Here is a 27,785-nt window from a genome sequence, read left to right on the forward strand (position 1 = left end):
CCCGCAACTTCTCAGGGAGAACAATCATCTACCTTAATATCAAGCTTGCTTTACCTTACAGCTGTATGAAATTTTTAGATAGTTACATTCATATTTAAATCTGAATTTAAAATTTTGTGTACTATGAATCCTCATTTCAAATGTGCTATACAAAAACAGTTGGCAGTATGTTTTAAGTAATAGCAGTGAAGTGTACCCAAGAGGTTCAATTATTAAAAACAAAAGGGAAGGTGGTGCTATACAAACATTCAGTGATAAATAAGGGTAATAAAAAATAATTGATTATATTAAAAAATTAACTAAGCAAAATTAAGATCATTTTCCTTATAAAGTGAAGTTTCATAAAAGAGATTTATATGAGAAACTGTCTGTTCTTAGTTAACACAAACTAAAGGACAGCTACCAAAAGGACAGAATTTTTATTTAGAAATAACCACAAGGAAATGTTTTTAATGGTCTCTGCTGAATGGAATATATGTGTACTCTGCAAGTTAGAGATAGCCCCTATTTTATTGGGTTTACCTTTTTGAATCCCATTCCTGTTGTGAATACAGCTTGGATATACTATAACAGTAACACAGATAAGCCAGAATGCCCTAGGAGACCAAACAGACCCATTGCCTTAGAGATTATTCTCAAAGGTCTGTTTCAGTAGATACCAGTTTTCTTGCAAGCTGCATGATTCTAACAGGTTTAGACCAAGATGAAAAGCCAGAGCTAGAGAGCTAGCTCCAAAGTTTAACTCATAGCAGTCGTATTTCAGTTGTCCATTGTGACAAAATAGGGTGTGGGGTGGTAGGAGCAGACACCAAAATATTTTTGAGAGGACCCCCACCCCTCCCAAAAAACACAGCCCTGTGCCACTTTCCTCACAGCTAATGTGCATTTATTTTGAATTAATTGAGAGCTACTGACCCTACCATGCTTCCCAATTGAACTACGGACCACAGCTGAGGAATATGTATTTACTAGACTGCCTAGCCACCTCTGAGGTGAATTGTGATGATGCTTCTGAGGTACTTCCTCCACTGCCTTGGTAAAACCATTACAGCCTTTTCTGGTCTCCTTACCAAATAGAATAGAGATTTAAACACAACAATAGATTTATGCTATAGTAATAGGACAGTAACTATAGGAGGCTCAGATTAAATTTATACAGATGTAATTTATTGAGAGATTATGGAGATACTGTTTCTTGGTGGAGTGTGTGTGTGTGTGTGTGTGTGTGTGTGAGAGAGAGAGAGAGAGAGAGAGAGAGAGAGAGAAAGAGAGAAGATGGAGACAATGCCAGAAATTGCCAGACAAAGTTGTACTCTAAAAGCTGTTACTCCCCCCCCCTACTTGTGATTTTTCACTAGATCCTTTTAAAATTGCAGAATACATATGAGAACCATACTAAGCCACCACCCTAGAAAGCCCACTTACACCAGAAAGGACTGAAAAGAGAGCTGAGTGGTCCAAACTTATTATATGTACACTCTCTTCTCATAAGCATTTTAAAGAGGAAAACCCAAAATAGCCCTGAATGAATTAAGGAGGTTTTAGGAAAGCGCCAGAGAAGTAATAATTACTGTTATTTCCAAAGCATCCTAGGAACCAACAATGAAGAGATGTGCAGTTTCTAAACAAGTTTGTCTTAAAGAAAAAACAGATATTTTAACCATTTTTACCCCAACATTCCTAACAATATGAGTTATGTAGTTTAACAAATACACAATAAAAAAATCTAATTTGAACATTATGGTTTTATATCATTGAAATATCTAATTCTCAACATGGCCTCATATATGGATATGTAAATACGGAGAATGGTGACATGAAAAGATAAGATGGATATTTCCAAAAAACCGAGAAAAATCCTCAGTTATACAGAAAAATCTGAAATTAAAAAAATGTTGAGATTGTCAAAAATCACCAAAATGACAATAGTGCTCATAGTTTTAAGAAGCATACACTGATAGTAGCTATTGCTAGGCAAGTACAACTTCATTGGAGCTTTCAAGCCATTTCAGACAGTAAATGGCAGGGTTAAGATCAGGGCGCTTTCCAGAATTCTTTTGGCCTTTGTAGGAGGAATCATTGGGACCGAATCTGCCAGTGGCTTGGTCACTGTCCCCTAACGCTCATGACACCTATGTCCTGCTTGTTACCATTCAGCATCAGAAACCCCATGAAAGCAAGTGTAGCAGTAGCTAGAATTTCAGAAGCCTCATTGTGCCATGGAAGCTTGCTAGGTGACCTTGGGCTAGTGATAGACAGTTTAATCTACTCAACAAGGTTGTTGTGAGGATATAATGGAGAGGAGAATGATGTAAGCCACTTTGGGACTGAACTGGGAAGGGGAGAAAAAATGAAATAAATAAATACATTAAAGCTGAAGACTGGAGTAGAGCAGATAAAAGAAAGGTTGGCTGATGAGTGGGAATGTGAGAAGCAAGCAGGAAAAGGGGAGGGGATATGAGGGCTGTAAGGAAGAGGGAAAGAGGAAATTGTGTGGCAGATGATACATGCTAAAACAAATCACCACTGCAAGTGAACTAGCCTAAATAAATCTACCGACAAAGATTCTCGCCCCTTATGTGGAACATCCACATAAGGGGCAAGAATCCTTATTCCCTGCCCCCTCCCCACCCCCTCTCCTTACTTGCTGGCTGGGCTGGCCCCACCCCCACCAGTCTCCTGAGGCTGGCCCCGCTCTCCAGAGGGAGGGGATGCCCTCAGAGGCATAGCAGAGGCCAGCCAGCCCAGCCCAGCCACACACAGTACTGTATGTTGCTGTGCGAGCCCCAACCCTGCCAGTCTCACAAGGCTGCCCCCGCCCTCTGGAGGCATAGCAGAGGCCAGCCCAGCAACACCTCAGAAGACTCGTGGTGATGACACCCAAGCATTGAGGTGCCATTGAGGTGCACTCTGGTGCTGCTGCCACTGTACATCCACTGGCACGGTCCCTGGTGGCGGGACTACGGACATCACATCTGTAGACTTCCGTTTAGGGGACCGCACCAGTAGATGTAAGAGCCTCTTGTGGCGCAGAGTGGTAAGGCAGCCGTCTGAAAGCTTTGCCCATGAGGCTGGGAGTTCAATCCCAGCAGCCGGCTCAAGGTTGACTCAGCCTTCCATCCTTCCGAGGTCGGTAAAATGAGTACCCAGCTTGCTGGGGGGTAAACGGTCATGACTGGGGAAGGCACTGGCAAACCACCCCGTATTGAGTCTGCCATGAAAACGCTAGAGGGCGTCACCCCAAGGGTCAGACATGACTCGGTGCTTGCACAGGGGATACCTTTACCTTTACCAGTAGATGTTCCACATCAATAAATCAGGACAGTGGGAAGTTGTCAGTGGTCTAAGGGAGGCATATGTATGAGGTAGATGGAATACATACTACCTGATCTGACCAGCTAAAGACACTAAGGTGCCCCAGGATCTAATATCTCTTATCAGAAGAAACCTGTTTTATTTATAGGTGGCCTTGTTCTGTTATATATAAGCAACCTAACTTATTTCAATATGATTATTCAATCAATTAAGCAAAGCCCTTTGATTAGAGTTGAGAGGCCCCTCAGATATTGCAGTGCTTTATGTAGGCAATTAAGAGAGCCATTCCACACCTGTAAAATAAAGTGAAAGGCTTACCTTTTGCATATGCCATATTTTTGGTGTGCACAATGTCACTGACATCCAGCGTGCCAGCAGCAAACCTGCAGCTACATTGTCTATTTTAAAGCGAAAGTTAGGGAATTCCAGAAAGTGGATTCCCCCACCTATCTATCACGAGTGAGAGGTGAGCACCCAGCAAGCCACATGCCAAGGAAATGCGCAGAGCCGAAGTAGTGCTATCTCTGCCTCCAGTGCCTGCCCTCGCAGCCGCCTCCCGCTCCTTTCTACCAGGGATGGGGATTTTCTTTTCTTTTCTTTTTTAAGCAAACTCCCTGGAATAATGAATACATGTTAAATCGCCCAGGCAAAGCAAAATATTTAAAAAATCCCTACCAGTTAATACACTAAGCATGCCTCTCTAAACCCACCCCCACCCCCAAAATTGGGAACAAGATTGCTTCAAGGCTAATGATTCCAAAAGGGGTTGCATTTTAAAAAGCACCATGCATCTACGATTAGATGTATAGGCATCTAAAAAGAGAATTTTTACTTTAAAAAAAAATTAGCTTGCTTCGCAGGCCCTTTTAAATAGGGAGAAAGGTGATTGCCTGCCTGGCTTGATTGACAGGCAGAGGAAAGTCACGAGTATAGTGCGTTTCTCGCCTCTGCCATTTCAAGCCAGCGTGCAGTGTGCCCAGAAGCGCAAGAAGGCGGCAGAGGGAAGGAAGAGACCCAGGAGGTGAGGAATGGCCAGAGGTGCATTATTTAATAGCGCTACACCATGGCGTTAGCGTAACGCTATTTTTTTTCAGTGTGCAAAAATGCCAAGAGTGTACTGACTGCACATTTCTATACAATCATATGAAATTGTGATGCGACTCGATAACACATTTTGGACATTAAGCCGAAAGCAACTATCAAGTTACATGGCACAAATGAGATACAGAAATATATATGTATACAGTGTAACACTGTATACTTATTCCTCAATCTAAAGAAGGTGATTTGTGCTTTTGCACCCATTTCAATAATTACAAAACACAATCATATGCAGAAAGCCTGTGTCGTAGTGCATAATTCTTCGACCTGCACTGCATTAACCTCATCCAAATACTGTACATCCAAGTAAGTATCCAATTCTGATTTCTTACTTGGATGGTTATCTGATAGATTCAGTTCATGCTGGGTATGAAAACCCTGCTTCTGTAGTGTAATGATTAGAGTGTCAAGCGAAGATATGGGAGACACAGGTTTGAAGCCTCCTTCTGCCATGGAAGTTCGTGTTCAGTTTAACCTACCTCACAATGAAGCGGAAGAGCAAAGAGAGCTATTGTCCCTATTTGGGAGAAAAGTGGGGCTATAATGGGGGGAAAGCCCCTCTATCCAAATAAACCTCTGAGATACATGGCTTCAGAGTTTCTTTTTCTTCCTCTTTTAACCCTATTTATTATTTGCCTCACTTTTCTCATGAACTGCATCAATTTTAGATCACATCTACAAACACATTATTCTTTGTGCAGCCTTTAGCTGGCATAGGCCATTCATCAAAATATTAAATTATTTATGTCAAGGATATTTTAATACCCAGCTATAAGCCATTTCATTTACCTTATCAAGTACTAGATTACAAAGCAATAGCGAATCAGTACATCGTGCTGTAAGTGTAAGTCATCCCATTTGCTTCTTTCAGAACATTGCCCTCTGTGTGTGTGTTTGTGTGTGCATATACATTAGACACACACCCTATTAATTTAGTAAGCAACAATTTTGACAGTGTCAATTATGGCATTGTTAAGTCAAGACACAACTTGTTTCTTCCTGTAGCTGCCAGCCATTTCAACAAGCTATTGTTGCCAAGCATATCACTATGTCTGAATTATTTGCTGTGGTCCACAGAATAGCCTTATAAACTTCTGCTGTGTTTTCTGTAGCTCAGTTCAACAGTAACACAACAGTGATGGGTTTCTTATAGCAGCCAGAACCTTGGATTTAAGTCCAAGTTGCTGTAGCATCCAATGTCAGCCAGGCTCTTTCACATTTGTGTGGCAACAGACATGGCATAGCTTGTGAGCCACTTAATTTGCTGACAGCATGAGACATGCCATACTACACAAACATGGCAAATGCAGACAGAGTGGATGAAGTACAAATGAACTGCAATTAAAAAAAATGATATCACAGCAATTTACAAAAAAGTGAAATAAATCAGAAGATAAAGACACTGAGAATCCCACAAGCGAAATAAGAGATTGTTGCCCAAGGAAAGTATAGTTTGAATATAGCCAAGCTTCTCCAAGCCCCAATGCTAGTGGAGCATATATATTCATATTATATGTAAAAGAAGTGCTTTCCGTAATAGCCTACAAAATATAACCAGATTGTGGAATGATAATAAAGTTCCAAAATATTATTGTGTATTCAGAATGATGATTATTATTAGGTTTATTACTTTCTCCAATCTATTCATACCTCCTTCTGAGACAGAAAAAAAAGGCTTTGCCATTAAATAGTACAGAATTACTGAAGTTCTGTTTTAATATGAAGAAGCCAGGGAGGAACAGGGAGGGGCGGTGGCTCAGTGGAGGAGACTCTGCTTTACATGCAGAGGGTTTTAGGTGCAATCCTCAATATGTCTAGTTAAAGGACATGGCTGTTGGTGATGTGAAAGATCTCTACCTGAAATCCTGGAAATTCCCTGCCAGTTGGTACAGAATAGATGGTGTAATTCAAGATAAGGCACTTTTGTGTGTGCTCCTGGGCAGAACTATAACCTGAAGACAAAATTGATCATTTCAATTATTTGCCTCCAAATATAGGCCTTGCCACTGCTAGTTTACTGATGGGAGCTTTAAAATACAGTAAGTTTAGGAAATTACAGCATCAGGTTAAGTTGAAGAGAGTACAGAAAGGCTAGTAGAAAGATCCAATATTTTACTCTCTCAGTTCATGCACAGCATGAACACATTTAAAAAATAAAAATAAAAAGAGGAACCTAAAATAAAAAATATTAATATGGCAAATCGTTGTTTCCAGGCTTCCATGAAAAATATACAAATTAGGGGATTATGATTGGCAGCAACGTCTTGTTGAATGTACAATGTGTGATGTAACCTTAACAGAAGAGACAGAAGGGATGAAAGACACATGCTTAGTATCAGCAACATATCATCACTATATATTGCCTACATAAAGCACTGCTCCCCTGTCCACCGCAAAAAAAGCAGTTAGCAAGTGACTGTAGAACTTTAAACAGCTGAAATATGAAAACAAGAATGTACAAACACTATATATTTATCATGTTACTGAGATTATGGAAATTCCCATTTGCACCATTACACCAATGCTTCATTGCCAATCCTACTTTCTTAAAGGTAGACTGTATCACTTGCATTCACTGAAAGGAAGAATTAAGTCACCTCCTACCAAAAATACACCCTGCAACTGTTTGAGACAAGTTCAGCTCCCCAGTGTTATATGTAACTACAAGGCAGGTTGGGGGATCCCCATGTCACACTTTTTGTGTGTCTGAACCTTTAAGAAATGGACTAAATATTGCCTCAGTCTGCTGCAGAGAGTGAACCTGCTGACTAGGAGAGCTCAGATTCATCACTTTGGGAAGCCCAGAGAGAACAGCTGCCAATTTCTCTGACATAAAGCTGTCAGAAGTAATAAGGGAAAAGAGTTCCATTAAACAAAAGAAATTCTTTCTTCAAAAGTGATTGTGTCATCATAGATGGACAAGAGTCATTACATCAGCTTTTCTCAAATTGTTTACTGTTGAATAGAATCAGAGTCCAGTAGCACCTTTAAGACCAACAAAGATTTATTCAGGGCGTGACTTTTGAGTGCAAACACTCTTCGTTAGACTAAGAACTCCTTACATGACCATGGGAATATATAGCAAAAATTAATTCTGTTATATTAGTAAACTATTTCACACATCCAAATACAGCCAATGATAATTCTTTGCCAAAACAGCCACTCAATCCCCTTGAAATTGAGTTGTTATTCACACAAACACAGGAAAAATAAAACTGTCTGTGAAAGTGATCAAAGGCTATCATGTCACCATATGATGCTTACCCCATCTGTTCCCATGCCAGTATGAAACATTCTTACAAGGTAATTGCCGGTAACTATCTTATTACTGTTGAGAAACCCCTGAAATTGCTTAGGCTTCAAGAAACTCTGAAAGTGATGCCAGCAAGTGACACCACCCGGCCACACACCCTGGAAGTCACATGTCACCAGATGTGACATCACTCACACACTGCCACCGGATGTAACATCATGCTCCATCCCCCCCTCCCCATGTCAGAAATGGCCCAGCAGGTTTCCATCTCACTCTCTCTCTCTCTCTCACACACACACACACGCCAGGCTGCTCTCCTGGGTGGCCTCCCTGACCTTGTCACTTGCCTGTCTGCCCACTTCACCAAGCTCCAAGTGCACTGGAAAGAAAGACAGCTCTCACACATGGCTCAGATGGCTGCTGTGGTTGCAATGCTCAGCCAGGCTTCCTCATTAGGGGCAGCCATGAGACAGTGCTCAGTTTCCCTTGGCTTGCCTGGGGATGGCCATCTCCAGCCCAAGGAGGAAAGCAGAAATCGGGGGATGGGGATTTGGGCCCCCTTTCTCACACATTGCTGGGAGTTTCCCCCATTTTGCAGGCAAAAGCCACAGTGATCTTCCCCATCCATCCACATGTGTATTACCCCTGTACTTCCTTTCTCTTCCCTGAAATTAATTTTAAAAAGTAGGGCCAGGTTTTGCAAACAAAGGTTGGCCAGGTCCACTGCATACAATTTCCTACCCTCGCGTGGCTTTTAATTTCTTTTTAGATGCAGACTCACAATGTTTGCCTGGGCATTCAATGAGGGCAAATGCCTCACCTGTCCATCTCTTCTCCCGCAGTCATGCTAGGAAGGGGATGGCTGTGGTACTTCCCATTTAACTCCCCCAAGAGCAGCTAGAAGGAGCCAGAGTTGTACCCAAGAAGGCACAATACAGCTCTATGTCCTCACACAAAGGTGGGACAGCTGCAAAGTGGGAGAGGCCTGGGGGAAAGAGTGCTCTGCTGCCCCCTCCTAATGCCAGAAGTGGCCCAACAACCTACTTGACTGGGGCAGGCTTCCACTACTCCATGCCCCCCCCCCCAACACAGTTATGTTAAAATGAGAGTACTTCTCTCTCCAATGGGTACCATGTGCAATGAGCCTCAGGCAGCAAGCACTTTTATGACTGTGGTCCCTCCTCTTTCCAACCCCTCAAAACCCATCATTGGCCATTTGGGGGGGGGGGCAGCAGCATAAGTGAAAGCATAATATATTACAATTCACACCCAGATGCAAAGTCTAAATATTGTTCTTCTATTCCTCTTATGTAGTTTAAAAGTATCTTCAAATATTGGAGAAATTCTCATGGGTGCAGCTGAACATTTCTCACATTTGGATTTCTAACAAATCCCTACCCTCCTTTTCCTTAAAAATTGCCTTCAAGATGCTACTGTGGTATTTTTAAGTAAAGCATGGATTTGTAGGGATGCACTTGCTATACATTAATAGCCAACACATGAGAACATTTTAAAGAAGTTTTTTTGAAATGCATTGAGGCAGGGTTGCAAAAACAGCAATTTATCCAGCAATCTGTTTCTACAAGATTTTTCTTTATCATATGTAATAGACTGGATCAAATTTTGTCTTGTAGAAAATAGTTGTCCTGAAGTAACATGCAATCTTTAATTAACTTCCCCCTTGTCTGTATTAGAGGGTGGCATCAAATCATACTTTCAAAATGCACTCATACTGTTTCCGCACCAGCAGTGCCACTCTGGGCTGCTTCTGGTGCGTTGCAGCGGAGCAGCATGCTCTGGTGCTTCCTGTGTCTGCCTATTTCAATGACACAAACTGTCCACCCCAGATTACTGTGTCCCCACAACGCAGCCAGGCAGAAAGTTTCCACTGTGAGGGGAAGGGGCTTAAAAAAAAACATTACATGGAAGTGGGATTGTGTTACAATGCAATACCTCCCTTTGTGCAAATTCTTTTAATGCCCCACTTGACACGAGGCAGCGTGAAGGGCCATGGAGCCAACTGGGCCATTTTTTGTCCCTTCTGGGAAGCTGTAAGAGGGGAAGGAGGACCTGGCTCTTCCTCATCCACACACCTGTGGCTGGATATGCTCCATTGGCCACCACAGCAAACCAGGGAACACAGAAACTTCCACATTCTCTTTTGCCATCACACTGTACTATTCCTGCTTCAACCAACTTCAACCAAAATTCTGTGCCAGTTGGAATACTGTCATCTACAAGAAATAGTTTCACGTGGGCATCGAGAACCAGTACTGTATAATGGCTACAGCATGATTTCCCTGATACCCTTATTCTACCCTTATTTAGGCAGGTTGACCCACCCCCTCCCAAAGAAGCCAATGAGGGACCTGGAGTGGTGGGAAGGGGAAGGACCCCTGACCATATGAACCTTTGTCAGCCAAGGCTCCACTCACTTCTAGGGCAGTGGTTCTCAACCTGGGGGTTGGGAACCCTTTGGCAGTTGACTACCCTTTCCCAGGGGTTGCGGCAGGGCAGGCAGCTTGGCCAGGGGGCCTCTGCCACTATTGCTGCTCCTCCTGCAGGCACCTGCACTTGGCCGCCAACTGCTTTAGCAGTGCCTCCAGCGCAGCGCAGTCTCCCACAAGGCATTCCAGGTGGCAACGCACCTTGGCAGGACAAGAGTTAGAACTGAACTGAGAAAACCCAGAAAAAAAAAACAATTTATATACAATCATGAACAATGGATCTTCACATCATTGGCCAGTTTCGGCTTAATTTCTGTAAAATTTTATGGTTAGGGGTTACCACAACATGAGGAAGTGTATTAAAGGGTCATGGCATTAGAAAGGTTGAGAACCACTGCTCTAGGGGCTTAGCAGGGAGGCTTGATCAGCTGACATAACTTCCTGTTGCCTCAAAGTCTGAAAAACACATCAGTGGTACCTCCATGGTCAAAAGGTTAAAAAGGGCTGGGCTAGAGTATCAAACTAGGCTCTGGGAGACCCAGGCTTGAATCCCTACTCCACCATGGAAACTTGCTGGGCCAGTCATACACATTCAGCTGAACCACTCTCACATAGTTGGTGCAAGGACAAAATGCGGGAAAGGAGAATGATCTAAGCCACTTTGGGATCTCATTGGGGAGAGGGCAGGGTATAAATAAATACATAAGCAAACTATGATGGTGACAGACTACGGATACTTGTCATTTCTTCTCATGAAATCACAATGTTAAGCAAAAGCACCTCACTTGGTAGGATCTTGCCAAGCACCTGTTGAAAGTAAAGCAAAGCCTAGTACTGTTTCACCAGTGCTGAATCTTGTGTGCCAGACATAACATTCTGCTTCTGTTACAGCTAACACCCCAATGTGCAAAAGAAAGTCTCTCCCCCCACTTGTTACTCATCAACACTGATAAGATTCTTATCAATAGTAGCTATTTTGTGGATTCTTTTTCTCTAAGACAATTCCTCCTCCTTGGCATACACTTCAACTTAGTCTTCACAAAACCAGCATTGCCTTTTAAGATATCAGTTCCTTTCTGCCTCAAGATCAGAAATGGAAATTCGTAGTTCTCCTTCATTAGTTCTGCTTGTTGGCTTACAAAACAGCATGGTATAGAAGTTAGAGTGTTGGACTAGGATCCAGGATGCCTGAGCTTGAATCCCAACTCTACCATGGAAGCCTGCTAGGTGACATGACCTAACATACTTTACAGAATTGTTGGGAAGATAAAATAGAGGAGAAAGTCATTGGCGCTTGTCACTGGGAAAAGGATGGGGTATAAATGTAGTAAATAAATACACATTAGCAACACCTAGGTCCCTTTTATAGAAGTGCATTACTTTCTAAAGTTACAATTCTAGAAGAGCTGTTGGCAACTCCAGATGATAATGTATCTCATGATTATGGGCCTTATTTGCTATATACATTTATTCTCAGTTAACTGAAGTCAGCTGATTTATAAGGGTGTAACTCTGTTTAAGATCGCTGACTGAGTTGCAAAGTCCTTTTTAAAATCAAGTTCAGTCTTGTCACTGCAAAATAGTCCATAGTAGGATGTCTCAGAAATGGACTGTTTGGTATATCAACTTAATTCATATACCTGTGATGGCCTTAATCAACCAAACCAAAAGTAATGAGATATTGAAAGAGTACCTATTGTTGAAAGAATACTGTAGAACAGTGGTCCCCAACCTTTTTATCACCAGGGACCACTCAATGCCTTTTACTGAGGCCCGGTGGGGGGGGGGGGTAGTTTACTCCTCTACTCTCAACCACTGCCCTAACGCTCTCTGATCGCTATGGTAATGTTTAAACATCCCTTCAAAATAAGATACAGACACGCCACAACAATGAACATAAGGAACATTTTATTTTCATGACAATTTTAACTCATGACAATGACAAATCAATGGGAACCCTGAGCTTGTTTCTCTGCAACGAGATAGTCCCATCTGGGAGTGATGGGAGACAATGACACCCGAAGTGTGTTGTAAAGGGCCGGAGGGGGGGAGAAGGCGTCCTTGGGGGCCCACCTCCAATTAGTCGAAGGACCACATGTGGTCCGCGGCCCACAGGTTGGGGATCGCTACTGTAGAAGGTTATCAAGTGGAAATAGCAATACTTGCTATTTTTGGGAATTTTGACTACAGTTATAGATACTTAAGATATATGCTAATTTTTAATGATTATAGAACTACCCCTATCATTTTGATGAACTAATATCCCCTATGATCAAAGGCCCATATTTTATGCTCTATAAAAGGTTAAAGTTACATAACCACAGTGTACAAACTGATTTAAAGGATTGGTCTTCAACAAAGCATAAATAATTTGTCCTTTTTGTAAGAGGTTGAAGTTGGGTACTCCTCCCCCAAGTTAAATGCCAAATTCCAATTCTGAGGAACAAGAATATGATAGCTTCCCCAAATTCTTGGACTTATTAGCTGCATAATTATTCCCATGCTTACATAAAAGTAGCATGTCAGGTCAAAAGCTGTCACATTGAAATTTTTGGCTCACTTCTTGAAAGATTTGTGCTTGAAGTCCGAGTGAAATATAATTGAACAGGAACAACACTGAAAATAGTGCACTTATTCGAGATTCTTTGAAAAAATCAAGGTGTCAAAGGACATAACTAAATATTGTCATAGAACAGTTTTACACATACACACAGTGTGACAAATCTATAGCATGAACGGGTTTGTCCCACAAAATTTCTCCATTGCATAAGTCTGCCAACATATTTTACTTGAAGATAATGATAGCATTTGGCTTTCCGTCAGAACTGCTCAGTATGCTAGAAAAGCAGATAAAGCAGATGGCAGGAGTAGACAAAAATTCCAATAAACTTGTCTATGGGAGGGTTGCTCAATGAAGGCTGCACTATTTCTAGAAACTAGTACGAAGAGTGGGATGGGAAGAGAAAGGGCAGCAGAAGGTAGTCAATGGACTGGAAACTACATGTTTGTGCTAGTCAGCTACTGCTATGCTTTGGAGCTTTCTGTACTGACCTTACAGCTTCTGCTAATTGAGGGCACTTTCAAACATAACCTGAGCTTCCCTTCACACAGGACAGAAATGTCAAATTTATATTGAATAGAATGTACATCATATCCTCCTGTCTACCCCCCCCACACACACACAGACACACACACTTTACAGACAAAACTGAAAACCCCTATGAATGTCAGGACCTATGGATGCAGTCCAGCAGCAAGAAAATAGTGGGCCCAAGACCATCTAGGCTCAAATGCACCACAAGTAGAAAGCAGGCATTAAATTGAACGTGAAGGCAATATACATCTATACAATACTGTATCTTTGGACAAGTCATGTGGCATTTTGGCTAGAGTACTGGATTAAGACTTACCAGGCCCAGGTTCAAATTCTCATCCTGCCATCTAGTTGTCACCACCAAACAAACAACAGCAGCAATCTCTTCTCCTCATCCTTATCCCACCCAAATTAAACAGCAAAGCGATGATGCATCTCTAAGTCTCGCCATCAAGCCCCAACAGCTCTCCAAGTATAAACTACCCCCCCAAAAAAAAATCTTGTTACTTTCCCATCACTTCCCAGCTCCACTTCACAAAAATATGTCCACTCTTCTATCTATCTCTCATTCGATTCTTATTAAAGCTCAGCTTTTATCTAAGCTATTTATTTATTTATTTATTTATTTATATACCGCCCTCCCTGAAGGCTCAGGGCGGTTTACAGGGAACAAGAAAAGATACAGGTAACAGGTGATAACAGTAATAACAGTAATAACATTATAACAACAATAACTTAACATGATCATAACAATAACATTAGAAAATGGAATTGCAAGAGCCTCAGCTCAGTTCTTACTGAGACCAAGTGGGTTAGGCAGATTGGTGTCAGTCGTAGTATGGGGGGGGGGTTTGGGGGGCCTATTGGAAGTGATGGTTTGGGTCAACCTCAACCAAATGCCTGGCGGAGGAGTTCCCTTTTGCAGGCCCTGTGGAACTGTTAGGTTCTGTCAGGGTCCTGATCTCCTCTGGGAGCTTGTTCCACCAAGTGGGGGCCAGAATGGAGAAAGCTCTGGCCCTGGTTGAGGTCAAGTGAGCTTCCTTGGGGCCAGGGACCACCAGGAGGCTGGAAGTAGCAGAGCGCAAGGCTCTTTGAGCAGTGTAGGTGGAGAGGCGGTCCCTCAGGTATACTGGGCCCAGGCCACATATGGCCTTAAAGGTGATAACCAACACCTTAAGCCTGATACGGAATCCAACCGGGAGCCAGCACAGCTGCTGGAGGATGGGCTGGATGTGGGACCCCCGAGTGTTGCTGTGAGGACCCTGGCAGCCATGTTCTGGACCAGTTGCAGTTTCCGGATCAAGGATAAGGGCAGGCCAGCATAGAGTGAGTTACAGAAGTCCAGCCTAGAGGTGACTGTCGTGTGGATCACTATGCCTAGGTGTTCTGGGGCCAAGTAGGGCAACAGCCCTTGCATATATATTTAAAAACCCTCAGCAAAAGCATGGCAGCCATTGGAAACACAGTAACAGTAGAGTAAATGTGTGCAAGCATAACTGATGTATTTCACATTCCTTGTGAAAGAAAATGGACAGATTTATGATAAAGCCACAGTGTACTGGCACGTCTATAAGAAATTGTACCACCCCCACTATTTTTTTGATTTAGAGATACTCCATCGACAGCAAGGAAGACTGGTTTAAAAACTCTTTAGCTTCTTATTGAATACAGAAGTAACATGATCATCCTGAAGTGACGACACATGCACAAAATCAACCAACATACTGTGTCTGTTCCAAACCTTTCCCAGGCTGGTTCTTTAATTTGCATGGTAAAAACATGCTCACCCCATCTGATCACACATTGCACTGAATGTAGTTCTGCACAACTACGATGCTAGATCTTCCGGCTCTTTCTTTTTAAAGGGTCAGAATTGCACAAATCAGTCCATGATGAACCCAAGCATTCATGTCATTCATCTTATGTGCAGAAAGATAAGAGTGGGGCATCCATCTGGCCTTCTACTTTAGAAAGCACATGAATTTGCCCTTAGATTTACTGGCTATTGAATACTGTGCAATAACAAAATCCATTAACATACATGCATTGACAGATTTCAATATTTTACTGATCCCATTTAACGACACTTTAAAATTCAAGAAAACACAACTACGGAAACATTGGATATACTCTGCTGTAAAAGACACATTCAAAGCAAAACATGTTAGTTAATACAACAGAGTTGGTTTTTGCAGAACAATCTGGAAAATCAACTTGTGAACACAGCATTATAAATGCAGCAAACAAGTATTTAACTACATGTACAGCAATCGTTAGTCATTTGGGCACTATGATTTTGTGCCAGTTGTACTGGTTGATTTTTTTTAAGACTTTGCAGTATGCAATTTTCAGTGGCTTGAAGAGATGCTTCAGGATGCTTTTGAATGCCATACTATGATTTTGAAGAGATTTTCTATTTTTCCTGTCTCCTACTACTTCTCTAGAAATTAATGGCAAAAAAGATCTGGTTTCTCTCTTATTCACTGACTTACCTTTTTGTTTCATCTTGACCAATTCGATGCCTCTGCAGTTTTTCGTAACACGCTGTTATGAACACCAAGCTATGCTTTCATGTAATTCATAATTACGTTTTTTAAACACTAGTTTCAATTTTGGGGGCCTAGGAAGAATTTAGGTTCAGCTAATTAGGAAATTTCCATATGCAGCGTTAACAGTGACCCACTACTGAGTTCTAGGACTCAATGAATAACATTACTCATCTAATTCTGAACTACTGAGCCCCAGCTGCTATGATTTGGAGCAGAACAAGTAGGAAACTCACCTGAAGAACCAGATTATTTTTTACCTCCCTTCATGCTTTATGGGAGAGTAGGGGTGGTGTGGGGGGAAAAGGGCTGGGAATGCATTCCTCATCCTCCAATCCCAATTTCACATTTACCTTCAATATTCTGTGATTGTGCAGCTGTTTTTATCAGCTGGGAGGCTGTAGGTAACAAACTAATTCTTCTAATTCTTCTGAGTAACTGGGCAGCTTCAAATCTTCAGCTGTATAGAAAACTTGGGCATTTACCATTCTGCTTATGCTCCAAAAGACATTGGAGTTATAAGACCCTCACTTTAAAAACATTACAATGACAATTCTCAGCAAGTGTGGAGTAAAGGCCTCTTGCCACCCAGCGATGTAACAAAGACAAATCTCACATGGTAGCAAAACTTCCCCTTGCCGGCTACCTGCTAAACGCAGTCATACCTGGACAGAAAAAATTGGCTACCCACTTGTGTCAGCTGATCAAATCTCCTCTGCCTGGCAAATAGTCTTGCCTCACTCAGCCAGCATGAAGGAGGGTGATGTAGTGGTTAAAAGCTGTGGACTCTAATCTGGAGAAACCTGCTTTTCCTAAATGAAGCCTGCTGGGTGATGTTGGGCCAGTCAGTTCTCTCCAAACACCCCAAGCCCCACCTACCTCACAAAGTACAAGTTTTGGTGAAGAGAAGGCAAGCTGCTTTGAGACTCCTTAAGGTAGAGAAAAGTGGGGCAAGAAATCAATGTTTCTTTTGTAAACTCTGTGCAGCTACACTCTCCATTCTATTTTAGTCCACTACTTCTCCTGTCTCTGCAGGCTTTACTTTTTGCTCTCCATCCAATCAGAATGCAAGGATTAGACACAAGGTCTCATTACTGGGAAATGTCAGAGATACAGAAGAAAGAGTCCCAGCTTTACAAGAAATTATGAACTTAGCAATAAAATGGACACATTGGGGTACATCAAATGCATTTCCAGAAATGCAAGAACTTCTGACCTCAAATTGAAACTGTTGTTGCTCCTCTCCCCTGTGGCCAGCTAAAATAGTTGTCTGAGATCCTGAATACACTCAGTGCAAAGTTAGGTCCAATTTTTGTAAACTGCATGGCTAAATGGGCACTCTGGTCTCCCCCACTTGCAACCAGCTGGGTGACCTTGGGCTCATCACAGCACTGATAAAGCTGTTAGGAGTGCGGACTTCTAATCTGGCGACCCAGGTTCGATTCTGTACTCCTCCACGTGCAGCTAGCTGGGTGACCTTGGGCTCACCATCTTTAACCGCTCCTGTGGAGCGGAATAAATAAAAGAGGAAGCCCTAATGGGGAGGAGAAAGGGCGGGCTCTGTCCAGGATAAAAACTCGGAGGGCCCAATCCCTCCGAAGCGGCTACTGATTGGGCCCTCTGATTGTCACTCCAGGACCAAGCAGCCAATGGGAAGCTGCGCAAAGTGCGGCTCCCCATTGGCTGCTTGCCGGGCTGGGGACTCACCGCACACAAGGAGAAGCAGCCTTCCCCAACGGTGAGTACTCCTGCTGGCTTCCCCTTGCCCTTGCGAAAGGAGCAGGGACGCTACGTCGCAGATGCGGTGTCCCTGTTCCTTTCCCGCCTGGGGTCCCTTCCCAATGGCCATTCACCACCGCCTCTTCCCTGCATACAAACACACACACAAAAAAAAACCCCTGGCCACCCCCCCATCATCCCGCCAGTGCTTCCCCGCATCCACAGACATGCATGCGCGCGCATGCACACACACACAAAACCCCCCTGCCCCCCATTGCCCCGCTACCGCTTCCCCACACCCACAGACATGCACACGCACAAAACGCCCTGGCCACCCCCCCATCACCCCGCACCCATAGACACGCACACATACAAACACAGAAAACCCCCTGGCTGCCTCCCCATCGCCCCGCACCCACAGACACACACACACAACCCCCTGGCTTCCCCACCCCCGCTGCCCCGCACCCACAGACATGCACAAACACACACAGCCACCCACCCACCATGCTCTCCCACCCCTTCCCCCACCCCATACACCCATACACACACTCCTCTCTACCCCCCTTCCCTCGCCACCTCCCCCCTCCCAATTCTGCCCCCCCTCGCGATTCCCCCCTTCACACACCCCCTGTCCCCTCCCCTTTCAACTACCTCTCTGCCTGCCTTCCTTTCTTCCTTCTTACTTCCTGACTTCCCCTAGGGCCCGCTGTATTTCTTCTACAGCGGGCTTATTTTCTAGTTGTTCTGATAAAGCTGTTCTGACTGAGCAGTAATATCAGGGCTCTCTCAGCCTCACCTCCCTTACAAGGTGACTGTTGTGGGCAGAGGAAAGGGAAGGTAAGCTGCTTTGAGACTCGTTCGGGTAGAGAAAAGCGGCATTTAAGAACCAACTCTTCTTCTTATGTTTCATTCGCCATATATTCCACAGTACTACAGTATCATAAATATAAAATGTACTATAATGTAGCAATCCCCAACCTGTGGGCCGCGGACCACCAGTGGTCCTTCAACTAATTGGAGGTGGGCCCCAAAGGACGCTTTCTCTCCCCCCTCCCCCCGGCCATTTACTTCATCCCTCCCGGCCCTTTACAACACATTTCGGGTGTCATTGTCTCCCATCACTCCCAGATGGGACTATCTTGTTGCAGAGAAACAAGTTCAGGGCTCCCATTGGTTTGTCATTGTCATGAGTTAAAATTTCCATGAAAATAAAATGTTCCTTATGTTCATTGTTGTGGCGTGTCTGTATCTTATTTTGAAGGTATGTTTAATCATTACCATAGCAATCAGAGAGCGTTAGGGCAGTGGTTGAGAGTAGAGGAGTAAACTACCCCCCACACACACACACCGGGCCTCAGTAAAAGGCGTTGAGTGGCCCCCGGTGAGTGGTCCCCGGCGTTGAGTGGACCCCGGTGATAAAAAGGTTGGAGACCACTGCTATAATGGAAATTCCAGAATATTTTTTTCTGAGTTTAATCAATGTAGAATCAACTCAAAATTGAATTTGGATGCAATTGTTAACCCTTATGTTTGAGGATAACTAACACTTGAATCTTCCAACCTTTCATTTACAATCTGCAGCTAATATTGCTTTACAAAAATGTATAAAATGCTGAACATTACACCATTATATATGTGCTTTGGCCTTGGTTATACAATAGGGTTTTGCCCTCCAGCTATAGCAATGATTGCCAGCTATATTAATACAGCCATCTTAAAGATACAACAGAAGCTTCATTTTTGTTAATGCTACACCAAAAGCAGGGCTTATCCTATCTCAGCAATAAAATCACAGTAATGTAAGGAGTTCATGTATGACGAAGAGTGCTTGCACTCGAAAGCTCACGCCCTGAATAAATCTTTGTTGGTCTTAAAGGTGCTACTGGACTCTGATTTTATTGTGCTACTTCAGACCAACACGGCTACCCATTTGAATATCTCAGCAATGTTCAGTGAAGAAACTGGGACTTTAATGGGAGGGTGGTATAGAAATATAATAAATAATTTCAGGCAATGTATATTGTTGACAGAGAACCTGCATTCTACTGTCAGCTCAACTAGTTATTCAGAAATTCCTTTGATCTGATTTGAACTGTTGTTGTGAACTGATTCATGACCTGCACTTCAATTTATCCAGATTATACTACAGCAATGCATTTTTTTGTTTTATTATGCTTTCTTTGCAAAGTAAGCCATCTGGTCAACAGAACTTTTTCTTCTTCCACATGCAGTATTTGAAGAAGATGGGGAAATCATAGGAAATTTCTACTTGGGAAGTATGCCTTATCTCTGAAAGCTGGTTAAGTGGTCTTCAAACTCAATACAAGAACAACTGGATGAAGCCTTTACAGTGATACAAACCTCAAATCTGTTGACTACTTTGGAATTAAATATGAAGAGGTAATAACAAAGGCTAATTACCCAGTATAAGCAGGCTTAGAAAATGAGAGCACTCAAAAACACTAGATATGAAAAGCAACATTCTATCATCTTTGGTCCTTCCAGGACAACATATGTCAGATCACAGGATTTCTACAACATCTAATCAGCAGGGCCAAATCACTTCCAAGGTCCAATTAAGTGATATTCACTAAATCAAAACCAACCAATATGAAAAAAACAACATAAAGAAAGGAATAAAGTTTGACTGCTATTAGAATATGTTCTAAAGGCATACTTTGGGGGGGGGGGTGGAATTTTGGACTGAAATGGTTCCATGGCAGTTGGGATTGACTGTTATGAAGAAAACACTGCGTGGCAGGAGTAGCATAACACCCAGTGGGGAATGTAAAAGACAAGATCCTTTTCAGTATCAGCACACCACAATTGAGGGAAGTGACAACTGAGGGAAGAAGTCACCAGCTAATGAAAATGTGAGTACTATTCATTTTAACTTCAGCTGGAAAGATTGTTTTTCTTCTATTGACCAGTACTTTTACACCTATCAAATGCCTACCTCAGTTATATTTAATCCTTCAAAAGCCAGTAGACTGAGGATGTGTGGAAAGCCTGGGCACTCAGCAATTCCCCAGAGTACTAGGAAGTGTGAATATGGGTGAGAAAGAATGAACCATTTCCTTATCTTAGTGTTAGGAGCCCTCAGACCACACACATGTAATTGTGGAGAATAGAGAATTCTTTTATTCTCAATTATTTTTTATTTTTTAAATGCATCTTTACAACCCCTCCTGAAGAACATCAATTACTGCTATGCATTTATTTTTTCATTTGTACGCCACCCTTCCCCAGGGGGTTCAGGGCAGCTCACGACAATTTATAAATCATTTAAAATCAGTAAAATATAAAATCCTAAAATTATTAGCATTAAAAGTAAATTCACAATTTCAGATAGGCCATCTCTTTCTCTTTACCACTATATACAAGGATCTTTTTCTTACAATGAAGCACTGTAGGAGAACAGAGGTTGTGGCAATCTGTGAGGGCAGAGATAAGCAGCCCATAGCAATGTTATGAGCAATCAACTCATTACTAATATCAGGGTTAGGACAGCATTCACAAGTATAGCTAAAAAGAATTACCGTATTTGCCGGCGTATAAGACGACTGGGCGTATAAGACGACCCCTCAACATTTCCACTCAAAATACAGTACTATGGGCAACTATGTCTATCCCAACTGAAGTGCACCCGGCGTATAAGATGACCCCCCCCCCACTTGGAGGCATGTTTTTCAGGGGGGGAAAGTAGTCTTATACACCAGCAAATACTGTATTTGTTTTTATTATGAAAACTGATTCTGAGCAAATGCCTGAAAGTAAATGCTAAAGAGAAGCAAGTCTGAAGCAGGAAATGCTCAATTCACAAATTATAATTACAATATGGATCCAGATCCTTTGCTTATTTCAGAGGAGATGCAACTTCATGCACTGTAGTACTTAGGCTAACTCCAGAGTAAAAAGGTCTCTGCTCTTTATCAACAAATGAGGCATTGTGGCTACTGCAATATAAGGGGAAAGAAGAATGGTACAGCTGCAAAAATAAACAGGCTAAACAAGTGAATGCAGTTTTCATACATTCAAAACGAGGTACACTTTGCGCTGGGAAAATATTTTATTTGTAAAGAGCCACAAGAACACTATTTATAAACATTGCTACCCCTCATGTGCTTCTCTTCCAGAGCAAGGCAGCTAAATGTGTCAATTTTTACAAGCCTTTTCATGCTTTTGCTGAACCTGGTGGAAATGATTTTGCTTCCCTCCACAGGATTCCAAAAGTAGCAGAGGATAGAGGCACATGCAGTCAGGATATCATGTTAAAAATCCCTAGTCAAAGGTTGTGTAGCCTGGAGAATATGCATTCTTGCTCCTTCCTTTATTCTACATGGTGACTATAAACATTAATGCAGGAGTAGTGCCTAAATATATGGAATCTGCTGCCACAAGATGTAGAGATGGTATGGCATCATTAAATACAGTAGCAACTATAAATAAAAGTTAGAAGCATTGGTTGCTGGAATATGTAATTTGGCTGGACAGGAAGTAGGAATTAGAAGGGCTAGGGCCTGGGCCTATTTTGTTTAATTAAGTGATCATAGAATCATAGATTTGGAAGGGACCTCCAGGGTCAAGTACAACACCCTGGAACTTACAACTACCTGCCACATTCCCACATTCAGGAACTCACCGGCCCACCCAGAGTGACCCCAATTTCATGCCCCAGCAATCCGCATCACCAAAAATCTCCAGAATCCAACATGGCCTGGAGGAAATTCACCTACCATCCCACAGTGGCGATCACCAATTCCCTGGGACAAACACTGACACATCCCTTCCTGGCCACCCACTCATAATCTGCCTAAATTCATAAGATCAGCATTTCTGTCAGATGACTATCTAGCCTTTGCTTAAAATCTTCCAAGGAAGAAGAACACACCATCTTCCAAGGAAGCCTGTTCCACTCTCTAAGTGGAATACTGCTCTAAGTGTCAGGAACTTCTTCCAGATATTTAGCAAAACATTCTGAATTATTTTCAACCCATTGGTTCTGGTCTGACTCCTCTGGGGCAACAGGAAACAACTCTGCTCCATCTTCTATGACAGTCCTTCAAATATTTGAAGATGGTTATGCTATAACACCTGTTGTGCTTGTTTATGTGCCTAGTTTGGAAGTGAAATGGCACTGTTGCTTGATACGTTGTGATAGCTATTGACTATGACAAAACAGAATACAAGTTGCTAGGGAGGTCTCCATGCCCTGCTGATTAATTACTTCTTATATTTATATACCGCCCTCCCCTGTGGCTGAGGTCTTCTGAGGGCATTTGGTTAGCCACAGTGTGAAATGGGATCAGATGAACTACTGGCCTTTTCTCTCTTTTATCCCTGTCCCCCTTTGTATGGTGGCTATAAGGTTGAAAGCCATAATGAGGGGACCTGTCCATACAATTATTTGCAGTGCTTAATTAGCAGCAATAATATATAACTTCTGTTGAAATTTGTGTTTCCTTTCAATACTGTAGTTGCTTTTAAATTACAAATTATATGTAAAAAATAAATTCAGCTCTGATATAATCTGGCTCAGATAAACAACCATACTTTCTTTAGCAAACAGGTACATACTTCCCATTTCAGAGCCTCCGGGGAGGGCGGTATATAAATATAAATATATAAATAAAGCACTGATGCCTTGCTAATGCAGGTAAAGAATTACAGTATTTGCTGGCGTATAAGACTACTTCCCCCCCCCTGAAAAACATGCCTCCAAGTGGGGGGGTCATCTTATACGCCGGGTGCACTTCAGTTGGGATAGACATAGTTGCCCATAGTACTGTATTTTGAGTGGAAATGTTGAGGGGTCGTCTTATACGCCCAGTCGTCTTATACACCGGCAAATACGGGTAGGTCTTTGGAATCTGTTGTTCTAAAGCAAATTCAGAACATGAAAGCATGTACGATACCTTGTGTTATTTTGGACAGCCCTAATATATCTATTTTCAACCAGATAACTTAAAACGCACTTTCATACTGTTATGGAAGAAAGGAGGGAAAGTGTCTTTCCTTGCTGGAAAACTCACAGAACAAGGAAGGCACCCTAGTAACCAGCCACCATTCAGGAAATTAAGACTAACCCTATGAAAAACTATTTTTATTTATTATCCTTATCCATGGTTCCTCTATTTATTTGTGAAACAGTCTGGGGGGTGGAACGTGTCCAGCTGTCCGAGTTGGAATAGGGCCAATTGGCCCTGCCCCTGCAGCTCCCACCCTCAGTCCCTGGACTCTAGCCTCTTTGCTTTCAGATGCACCTCAGTGCCTGGAGCCAGCAGTAGTTAAGGGGAGAGGGCCCTGGGCAAAGGGTCATGGTGGAGGGCCTGCTAACGAGGGCCTCCTGGCCTGCTAGGCTGGGACTGCCAAGGAGTTCTGTCCCAGGCCTGCTAACAAGCTGGCCAGCCTCCGCCCGCCCCACTTGCTCTGGCTGTGAGGTGCGGCCCAAAGCCACCTTAAGCTGCCTGGCTAGGGACCAGGGGAGGGGGCCTTTTCAAGGCCCGATCTTAGGAATGGGCTTTGAAGCTAGTTATTATATATTTATTAACCACACAGTCTCAGCCAGCTGACTCATGGCAGTGTGCAACAATAAAACAGTAAAAACCATATATAAACCCCTTAAATCACAGTAGTCCCCTACAACCCAGCGCCTCCAGAGGGTAGGCAGAGATGGAAGAGAAGTATCAGACCAGTAACAGAAAAATTAAGGGGTAGGGTAGAAACCCTAGAAAATACCTTATAATACGGGTTCTCTGTGGAATTCTCACATTGTATTGGGGGGGGGGGTTGTGCAGTGTGAAAATGGCTGTGACAGGGAGGAAGAGCCAGCTACAAAATGAGTAATACAGTGCAGATCCTTTTGCTGTGGTACCAACGTCTATGAAGACATTTTTTTAAAGTCTCCAATAATCATTTAGCAGCCTTGTTGGGCAAAAGCTCTACCTGGCTAAGCCTACTCCCTAAAAATGGTCTTGGCGAGTACCATAGTGTCCATGGGCACACCTGCCTTATAACAATGTAGCATCATGCAGTATACCATACAAGGAGGAGATTCAGAGAAATATCCCAGAGTAGACTGTACTAAACAAAGTAAAAAAACAAACAAACACCACTACTGTAAAAAAAAATTTATTATAAATGAGAGCGAAAAAAAGGGGAAATGTGGTTGGATTAAAACTTAGTACAGAATAAAATATGGGGAATGGATGGACATACACAAGTCCACAGCACACAGTTGAATACTGCTAAGTACATTTTATCTAGGGTGTAGCAGGTTCTTCAGACCATATACAAGGCTCCTTGAAATAAAATATTGGAAGAGTCCCCAGTTCTCATTGAAAATAAGGAAGAATCCTAAATGTCCAGATATTTATGGTCAATGGAATTGGACAGGAGTCAGTGTCCCCTGTAAGAGTGACAAGCTAGTTTAGCAAATCCCATGCAATTATGAAATACAGTCCCACCTCCATCAAGCTTACGAACTTTCAAACAGGAAGGTGATCTCATGAGGACCCTAACAGCTGCATTTTGTACCAACTGCAATTTCCAGGTCAGAAACAAGGAAAGGCCCGCGTACAGTGAGTTACAGAAGTCTAATTTAGAAATGACCATTGCATAGATCACTGTAGCCAAGTGTTCTGGGGACAGTTAGGGTGCTAGTACCCTAGCTTGCCACAGATGCTAAAATGCTGTATGGGCTACCTTCGTGATTTGAGCCTCTATAGACAAGGAGGCATCAAAGAAAACCCCCAAATTCCTGGCCACAGGCACAGCCATAAGCTGCACCTCATCCAGGCAGGGGAGGCTTCTGATCCTGGCCCCCTAAGCCACAGGACCTGTGTCTTAGAGGGGTTGAGTTTCAGGTGAATCTGGCTGAGCCATCCAGACACTTCTTCCAAACAACTGGCAAATGTTTCCGGGGTGGTGGTGGCCTGGCCAGCCGTCTATCAGGAGAGCTGGGTGTCATCAGCTTACTGATGACTGACCAGCCCAGAACCGTGGACCCACTGTGCCAGAGGGTGCATTATAGATGTTGAAAAGCGTGGAGGAGAGTACTGCCCCCTGTGGCACCCTACAGGAAAGCACAAAGGGGCCAGACAACTCTTCCCCCACTGCCACCCTCTGTGACAGGTGCGGGAGGATAGAGACCAGCCACTGTAAGGCTGTCCTCCTAATCCCAGCTCTGGAAAGGTGGGCTATCAACTCGTGGTCGACCACATCAAATGTGGCTGACAGATTGAGAAGCACGAGGATAGCCGAGCCTCCAGGATCTAGCTGGTGCCAGAAATCATCCATCAGGGCGACCAGTGCTCATGGCCAGGACGGAAGCCCGAGTGGTATGGGTCAAGGTGCGAGGTTTCCTCCAAGAAAGCCAGGAGCTGATCCACAGCAGCCCTCTCAACCACCTTACCCAGAAATGCAAGGTGCAAGACTGGATGATAGTTGGCAGGGTCCCACGGATCCAGTGATGTTTTTTTTCAGGAGAGGGTGGACCACTGCCTTCTTCAACCCCTCAGGGAACTCTCTTGATATGAGAGGTTTAGTACTACACATCATCTTACCCTGCTTGGTAGTTTCACTGCTGCTAATATACAACTAAGATTTCAAATCAGGTACTTCTGAGCAATCAAATGTAAACCAATTTATAATGAAGTCCTACATGCCCCCAAATTGTCCACAGTTGTATCAAATGCAAAAGTGTGTTGCTTGATACCTACTTCCAGCCTAACGAATGCAAAGTCATGTGTGCCCTAGGACAGGCATGTATTGATTCCCTGGACAGAAGATATTCAAAAGCCAAATGACTGAAGATTGTAAGAAATCTTGCAGGACATAGAAACCATTTCAGTCTAGCACATCAGATTAAAAACTGCAATGCAAACTACTGATTTTTAAAATTATTAAGGCACCAGTATCCATGTTACATGTACAGGCACTGAATGCTGTGGGCAGCATGTTACCACATTTTACGACAGTCAGTATTTAGCTTATTTATGGAAATACAAGAGGCTGGGAGAAGACATACAAATGTCAATCCTAAACAGTTAAAGGTAAGGTAAAGGTATCCCCTGCACAAGCACCGAGTCATGCCTGACCCTTGGTGTGACGCCCTCTAGCGTTTTCTTGGCAGACTCAATACACGGTGGTTTGCCATTCCCTTCCTAAACAGTTACGCACTTCTAAACCAAGTCTCAGAAGGGTGTAACTATGCTTAAATTTTAGCCCCTCTCCCCAACTGTTACAGGTATAGAGCCTTCTTCAGGAAAGAAAGGAGCAGCATAATAAAGCTTCAATGTTTTGTCAAGTTAATAGAAGTGCCCTCTCAAAACATAATATCATTCATTTTCAGAGAAGTCAGATTAGACTAGCATTTACTTTGTGGTGAAACACTTTTGCATTTTACTGTTGGAACCTATATTTCTCTGCATTAAGGAGTACCTAGCACTGTTTTGTCAGAACATTCTCAGTTCACCATTAGCTTGGTCCTTAAAAGCTGTACAAAAGGAATACAGATCAATGAAAAATAAAGGTTTATTTTCTGCAATACTTGGGATAACAGTATACCCCTAAACAGAGTTGCATGCTTTTAAAGTCTATTAAAATAAATGGGCTTAGAAGGGTGCAACTCTACTGAAAATTTCACAGGAAGTGTTTTACCTCTACCAGATATTTTTAAAATTCAGGATTTGCTCCCCTTGCCCATTTTGGGGTGATTCAACTTCTATTTAAACACAAATAATCCTGTACTGTAGTTTGAAATATAACTCAAATTTATATACCAGCCAAGTGAAAATTCACATCAAAGGGAAGATATTCTGGGGGGGGGGGTTTATATACACACACAAACACCTGACACTGTCTGGAAAGCATGCACTATATGCCCCAAACTTACATAATGTAATCATGATCCTTCAGTAGCAAGTGTTGCTTTCCAGCAAGGGAAGAAGAGTGTGTAAACGCTTTGTGCCATTAGGGTATTTTTGTTAAGAATGTACACCACCTTATAAACAGGCTCCAGGAGTTACACAATAATCACCAACAGAAAATCATGGATATAAATTGTGAGTCATATGAACACAGCTAGTTCTGCTGCTCTCAAAAGACAGCATCTTTGACTATATGCAAATTAGTGCAAATTTGTAGCATGATGGTTTGGGAGGTTAACGCTGCAATCTATGCACTTACTTGGAAGCAAGTCCCACTGAAATCAGTTCAGAGTTAATTATTATTATTGTTATCCTTTAATTTATATCCCCCCTCCCCCCGGAGGCTCGAGGCGGGTCACATAAAGCTGCACAACAGCC

General features: G+C 42.8%; 2 protein-coding genes across 28 annotated transcripts in view; one reads left to right on the plus strand and one right to left on the minus strand.

The window, feature by feature from the left end:
• Positions 1 to 27,785, minus strand: part of DBX2 (developing brain homeobox 2) — a 204,768-nt gene that overhangs the window by 174,018 nt on the left and 2,965 nt on the right. The gene's annotated exons all lie outside the window — the stretch shown is intronic.
• Positions 20,224 to 27,785, plus strand: part of ARID2 (AT-rich interaction domain 2) — a 124,969-nt gene continuing 117,407 nt past the window's right edge. Inside the window, exon 1 of one of the 2 annotated variants that reach the window (XM_077338630.1) lies at positions 20,224 to 20,351. The gene's annotated coding sequence lies outside the window, so the exon portion shown is untranslated. The remainder of the gene's footprint in view (positions 20,352 to 27,785) is intronic. The other variant, XM_077338631.1, reaches the window with a different exon arrangement.

This window comes from Paroedura picta, chromosome 5, assembly GCF_049243985.1.
Source record: "Paroedura picta isolate Pp20150507F chromosome 5, Ppicta_v3.0, whole genome shotgun sequence".
Taxonomy (NCBI): Eukaryota; Metazoa; Chordata; class Lepidosauria; order Squamata; family Gekkonidae; genus Paroedura; species Paroedura picta.